The sequence below is a fragment of the Gossypium arboreum genome, unplaced genomic scaffold (genome assembly GCF_025698485.1).
Source record: "Gossypium arboreum isolate Shixiya-1 unplaced genomic scaffold, ASM2569848v2 Contig00889, whole genome shotgun sequence".
Classification (NCBI taxonomy): Eukaryota; Viridiplantae; Streptophyta; class Magnoliopsida; order Malvales; family Malvaceae; genus Gossypium; species Gossypium arboreum.
The window spans coordinates 1-6,525 of NW_026441003.1; the positions used below are offsets into that span (position 1 = coordinate 1).

Genomic DNA, 6,525 nt, shown 5'->3' on the forward strand with positions numbered 1-6,525 from the left:
TTTTATCCTGTAGAAAAACAAAACGACTAGTAAGGAGAAATTAGCACCAGCAATCATAACTAAGAACACAAACTAAAATCCTTATGTTACAATAAGAGGAAAAAGACAACTAAACTCCGTCCACTATTTCTTTGATCACACAAACTCTGAAAATTATATCATTGGAAGTTGGCATAACCCCATACACTCTTTAACATTTTTTTAAAAGATTCCTTGAAATACTTCCTCATCCAACTCAAATACCAATTTTCAACTCATTTGTATTGCTCAATCAGGTATATGAGTAAATAAGTAGAACTATAATTACTAATAGAAGAAGCCAAGAAAGACCATAAGTTAGAGCATCGTAATGCTTCAATCTCCAAATCTAAATACATACCATCATATTGATTGGCCTCCGATAGGTTGGAGGCAGGTGTCTACAAGAGTAACATTCAGTGCTAGATTTAGATACCAATGGTACAAACCAGTAAAACCCTACACATCACAGTAGTGACAACTGACAACACAAAACTAAAGAACCAATAACTGCTAGCAGTGAAGTGTATTAACCAAAGTTCATGTGCAGTCTCATTTTCACAGGCATACATCACAGTAGTGACAACTGACAAAACAAAACTAAAGAATCAATAACTGCTAGCAGTAAAGTGTATTAACCACAGTTCACGTGCAGTCTCATTTTCACAGGCATACACCAATGCATGCATGCACACACACACAGAGACTAAAGGGAAATTAAAATGAAATCAGATAACATCAGACAGTATAATTACACACCTGAAGTACATGATCTATCCGTCCTTCACTTCCAGTTAACCTCTCAATCATTAGAGAACCATATGACGTCTCTTCTTTTTCTTCTACATTCTCTTCTCCTATTGTCATAAAAATAAATAAATGAAAGGTAGAAGAGTATAAATGAAATATAGTAGTAACATATATTAGGTCAAAACTATTTTTGTTAGTGCACCGGCAACAAGTGCACCAATTAGTGTTACTTGTACACATAAAAGAGAAACTAAAATGACAAATGATACAAAAAGTCTAAACTACCTTCTAGGTTGTCAGTGTCTCTTGATTGGCAAGCTGTGAGCACTTTTGCCTGTTCAAAGCAATTCTAGAAGTTACCAAATCAGAACTAATGATATAATTTAGTTATGACCCTAAGTCATGTTTCAATTGAGACTCAAGTTTCACAATACATTATAATTGTACAATCAAAAACTAATGCAACAATTCAGCATTTTGTGTATTATGGAATATTTAAGGCAACTAAAAACTCCAATGAAACCAGTATGATCATTGTCGATTACAATTTCCTAAATAAGGAATATTGTGTGTGTATTAGCTAGGATTCGTAAATATTTCAATGACTATTATCCATAACTTTAAGGCTGTTTTAGGGTCAACACTTCTAGAATTAGTCTGTTTCCTAGTATACAGTTTTAAGTTACGCTCACTGTGTATATATATCACTGTAATTTCTTGTGAATAAAATTAAACCGAATTTTAACATGGTATCGAGCCTTTTTAGCTCAATTTTTGGGTTTTTTATTCTTTGTCCGCAACTTCTTCTCATTCCGATCAACCCTCAAGCCCTGTAAAATTTGTTCAAAAGAAACCGGCTGAAACTATCGAAACCAGCAACACTAGGGATATCTTAGAAGTCTCTGTGAACAACTCAAATCCAACAAGTGAGTTGCAGAACATCCAAGCAGCCTACAGGTTGAAGAATTACCTTAAGTGGTCTCAACTGGTTCGCATGTTCTTGACGGGAAGAGGAAAGCTGAGTCACCTACTCGAAACTGGACCTAAAAAAGATCCTAAGTTTGATGCTTGGAATGAACAAGACTCTATGGTAATGTCTTGGTTATGGAACTCTATGATGCCAGAAATCAGTGATACATGCATGTTTCTTAACACAGCCTAAGAAATATGGGAAGCTGTGAAGCAAACTTATTCTAAAGTTCGAGATGCTACCCAAATTTATGAAATCAAGACTAAGATTTTATCTACCAAGCAAGGAAGTCAATCAATCACGGAGTATTCAAATCATTGCAAAGCTTATGGCAAGAGATGGATCACTACCAATGTATTCGGATGAAGTGGTGAAAATGCAGCACTCTTGAAAAGATTCGTTGAAAAAGATCGAATTTATGATTTTCTTCTTTGGATTAAATGTTGAGTTTGATGCGATGAAGAGTTCAAATACTTGGAAAGAGGATCTACTATCACTAAATGAGACAATTGCGATTGTCAATGCCTGAGGAAGGAAGAAGAGGAGTTATGATTGAGAATAGTCGGTGGATAGTTCAGCCTTGGTTACAAAAGCTATAAATGAAAGGATATTTGGCCTGGAGTAGCCAACTAGCGACGATAGTAGGTAGACAGAACTTACAAGGCCTATTAACAGGGATTTCTTATGGTGCACCTACTGTAAAAAATCTCGTCACACTAAAGAAAGATGCTAAAAACTCCATGGAAAGCCACAGACAACAATTAAAAATTTTTCAAAAAAAAAAGTTGACAACCAAAGGGACGAGGGCAAGCACATACAGCAACAAAGCTGGCTAGAGAAAGGAATTCTCAAGAATCATCTGTTGAGTTCAATAAAGAAGAAATTGAGAAGTTGAAGAATTTGCTAAGATCATTGGAAAAATCTTCTTCAACAGGTACTTGTAGTTTGGCTTTTTCGGTATATCCTCTTCTCAAGATTCTAAAGTCTCGAATATACCCACCAAAAGTTCTTGGGTCATTGACTTAGAAACGTTCCTCACAAAAATTTGTTTCATATACACCTTACCCTAGTAATAGAAAGATAACGAAGCCAATGGTTACGTGATCACGATGGTTGGTCGGTGATATTGTTATAAACAAAACTCTTACTCTTAGAAACGTTCTCCATGTTCCAAAACTTTACCAATCTTCTATCAATCCAAAATTACCAAAGACTCGATTGTAGTGTGATTTTCTATCCCAATCGATGTGTTTTTCAGGAATAAAATACGAGGATGATTGAACATGCTAAGGAAGTAAATGGCCTATACTATCTTGAAGAATCCAATAGAGAAGTTAGTACTGAGTTCCTCACTTTTGTCATTTATCTCGAATATGTTAAAACCAATAAAGACCAAATTTGGCTCCATCACCTACGCCTTAGTCATCCATTATTTAGAGTTCTTAAAATTATGTTTCCTTCATAATTCAAAGAGTTAACTGTTAAAAATTCCATTGTGATGTCGTGAACTTGCAAAACATAAACATACCTCTTTTCCGATAAGCAATAAAAGAACATCCACCCTTTTACTCTTATTAATTGTGATGTTTGGGGCCATCCACTATTTCAAATATTTACGGGGCTCGGTGGTTTGTATCCTTTATTGATGATCGCACTGTGTGTCTTGGATATTCCTTTTAAAAGCAAATCGATGTAAGGTCGTCTTTCCAACCTTTTAAAATATGATCAAAACACAATTTTGTCTTGAAATAAAAAATTTAGGTCGACAATGTCAAAGACTATTTCAATCAATTTCTCATCATATTTCCAAGAAAGAGGCATTATACATGAGTCATCTTGTGTTAGCATACCCCAACAAAATAGTGTTGTCGAAAGAAAGAATAGTCACATTTTAGCTATTACAAGAGCCCTCTTGTTCCAAAAAAATGTCCCTAAACAATATTAGGGGAAGGTTGTTTTAACTGCTACTTTTATGATAAATAAATTGCCTACAAAAGTCCTTAAATCTCAAAGTCCTATGCAAGTTCTAGCAAAATTCTTTCCTAATTTCAATACTTCAAATAACCTTACTCCCAAAATATTTGGCTGTGTTGCCTTTGTACATGTACATTCTCAAAACAAGGGAAAACTTGATCCACGAGCTGTCAAATGTGTCTTTCTCAATTATTCTTCCACTCAAAAGGGTACAAATGCTATCATCCACCACAAAAAATATTATGTATCACGATGTTACTTTTGCAAAAAAGAGAATTACTTTACTAGTCCTTATCTTCAAAGGAGATCTCATTCACAAAAGATAAAGACAGAGAATCCTTTCTCCTTGATTTTCCAGCTCCCGCCTACCAAACACTCAATCCTTACCCAACCAGCGCCAACTCGAAACTATGCAACCCAAAGAGCCTAATACACCCAAATCATAATAAGGGATTCAGGACACTACTCGTCCTTCTTGGTTTACTCAAGGAAGTAGGCACCGTGCAAGTTCAATCATCTTCTTCTTCTATACAACTGCTTCTATACAATGCTACTATACAACCCAAGGTAATTCTTGAACCTATTTTGAATACTAATACTAAAACAACAAAAATTCATATTAGAGACTGATTTTCTCATTGCTATATAAAAGGGACTAGAGCCTACACAAGACATCCCTTGTATTTATTCATGTCTTACAAAAATTTGTCCCATAAGCACAAAGCCTTCTTCCTAGCCTAAATTCCATCTCCATTCCCAAAATCGTATCCAAGGCATTAGATGATCACACTGCTTTGTAAAGTACTATCTTTAAGGGAGTGACTGCTTTGTTAGCCTATGTAGATGACATTATAGTGATGGTGATGATCTGGAAAGAATGGAGAATTTAAAGAAATGCCTAGTAAAAGAATTTGAAGTCAAAGAGCTCGATAAGTTAAAATATTTTCTAGATATTGAAGTGGCACATTCTCGGAAGGAATCTTCATATCTCGGAAAAAATACATAATTGATTTGTTTACAGAGCGGGCAAGTTGGGATGCAAACCAGCAGAGACGCCCATAGAGGTTAACCACAGACTTGAGATGCACAAGAAGATGCAACAGTTGATAAAGGTTCATATCAAAGACTTGTGGGAAGCTCATCTACTTGTCACATACTAGACCGGATATTGCCTAAGCAATCGGTGTTGTAAGTCAATTCATGCACAACCCCAAAGAATCACATCTTAGAGCTGTATCGATTCTCCAAGACTTAAAGGGCACGCCAGGGAGGACTTTTATTTAAGAAAGTGGAGAAGTTAACTCTTGAAGCCTATCTTGATGCAGATTATGCAGGTCTATTGTTGATAGAAGATCAACCTCGGGCTATTGCACTTTCCTAGGAGGCAACCTTGTGACTTGAAGGAGTAAAAAACAGAATGTTGTGGCTAGATCTAGTGCAGAAGCTGAATTTAGGGCGATGACACTTGGGATTTGTTTGGAAGATTTAAAGATCAAGTGGGAAGGTCCAATGAAGTTGTATTATGATAATAAGTCTGCTATCAATATTGCACATAATCCAGTTCAACATGATCGATCGAACACGTTGAGGTTGGTGACATTTTATAAAAGAAAAGCTTGACGGTGGCTTAATTTGCACTCCATTTGTGTCCACCGATTTGTCAACTAGCGATATACTTACCATAGAGTTGTCTGGGAAGTTCTTTCAGAAACTAGTAAGCAAGTTGAGAATGGATGATATCCACTTCCCAGCTTGAGGGGGAGTGCCAGATTACAGTTTCTTAAATAAGGAATATTGTGTGTGTATTAGCTAAGATTCTATAAATATTTCAATGATTGTTATCCCTAACTTTAAGGCTGTTTTAGGGTCAACATTCCTAGAATTAGTCTGTTCCTAGTATCGTTTACTAAGTTAGGCTCACTGTGTGTATATATGTCGGTGTAATTTCTTGTGAATAAAATTAAGCCTGATTTTAACAATGTAATTTCTTTGTAGAGATTGGAACTTAAACATGACCAGATACCAAGTATTAAACATGTAGATTAGACTCTTGATTTTAGGTTACTAATTAAATGATCCATGTATTTCATGTTATATATGGATAATAATTTGAGAATGCTTTCAAGGTTCAAATATTCATTAACTATTAATTAAAAATTCAGAATATATTTCTACAACATTAACAGCCAATGCTTTTGACACTGAATGAACCAAACAGGGATAAAAGCTTCATCATAACCTCATAATGTTCAGCACTAAACTGTCAACACATGCATTTCTTCTAGCTTTGGAGAAAATAAAGAGAAAGAAAGAGAATAAAACAGACTGTTTTAAGTAGAATTAGCCCAAAACAAAATTAAACCTCTGCAAACTATTACTGTTATATCATTCCAAAAGAAACAAACAATAAGTGAATGAGAATGATTGTACTCATACTTGCACTCAGAAGAAACAAATTGGATTTTGACCATTACTCCTATACATGAAACGCATGTATAATTTTACCAGAATAATCAAGGAATCCACACTTAGACCAAATCCAGAACAGAGAAAATTTTGAGAAGTTCATTGCCATAGAAGTCAAAGCAATGGAACCAAATAAAGCTTGCATATATAACAAAAAGATATTAACTTGGGAAAGTTTAATTGGACTCACCCTTACAGTACTGAAATGATCCATTACTACATGAGAACGAGCAGCTAAACGTTCAGTAAATTCCTAAACAAAAAGACAAGCATATCAAAAGCTAAACATGGGTAGGGCACATGGTGAAAGAGAGGAAAGGGTAAACCAAAAGGGTGAATACAAGAAA

General features: G+C 35.2%; 1 long non-coding RNA gene across 1 annotated transcript; it reads right to left on the reverse strand.

Moving 5' to 3' along the window:
• Window positions 1-547: 547 nt before the first annotated feature.
• On the reverse strand, window positions 548-6,436 carry LOC128289264 (uncharacterized). The gene is made up of 3 exons (XR_008278913.1): window positions 6,369-6,436; window positions 1,054-1,102; window positions 548-875 (listed from the first exon to the last, which is right to left on the reverse strand). It is a non-coding gene; the product is annotated as an uncharacterized LOC128289264 (long non-coding RNA).
• Window positions 6,437-6,525: the final 89 nt, after the last annotated feature.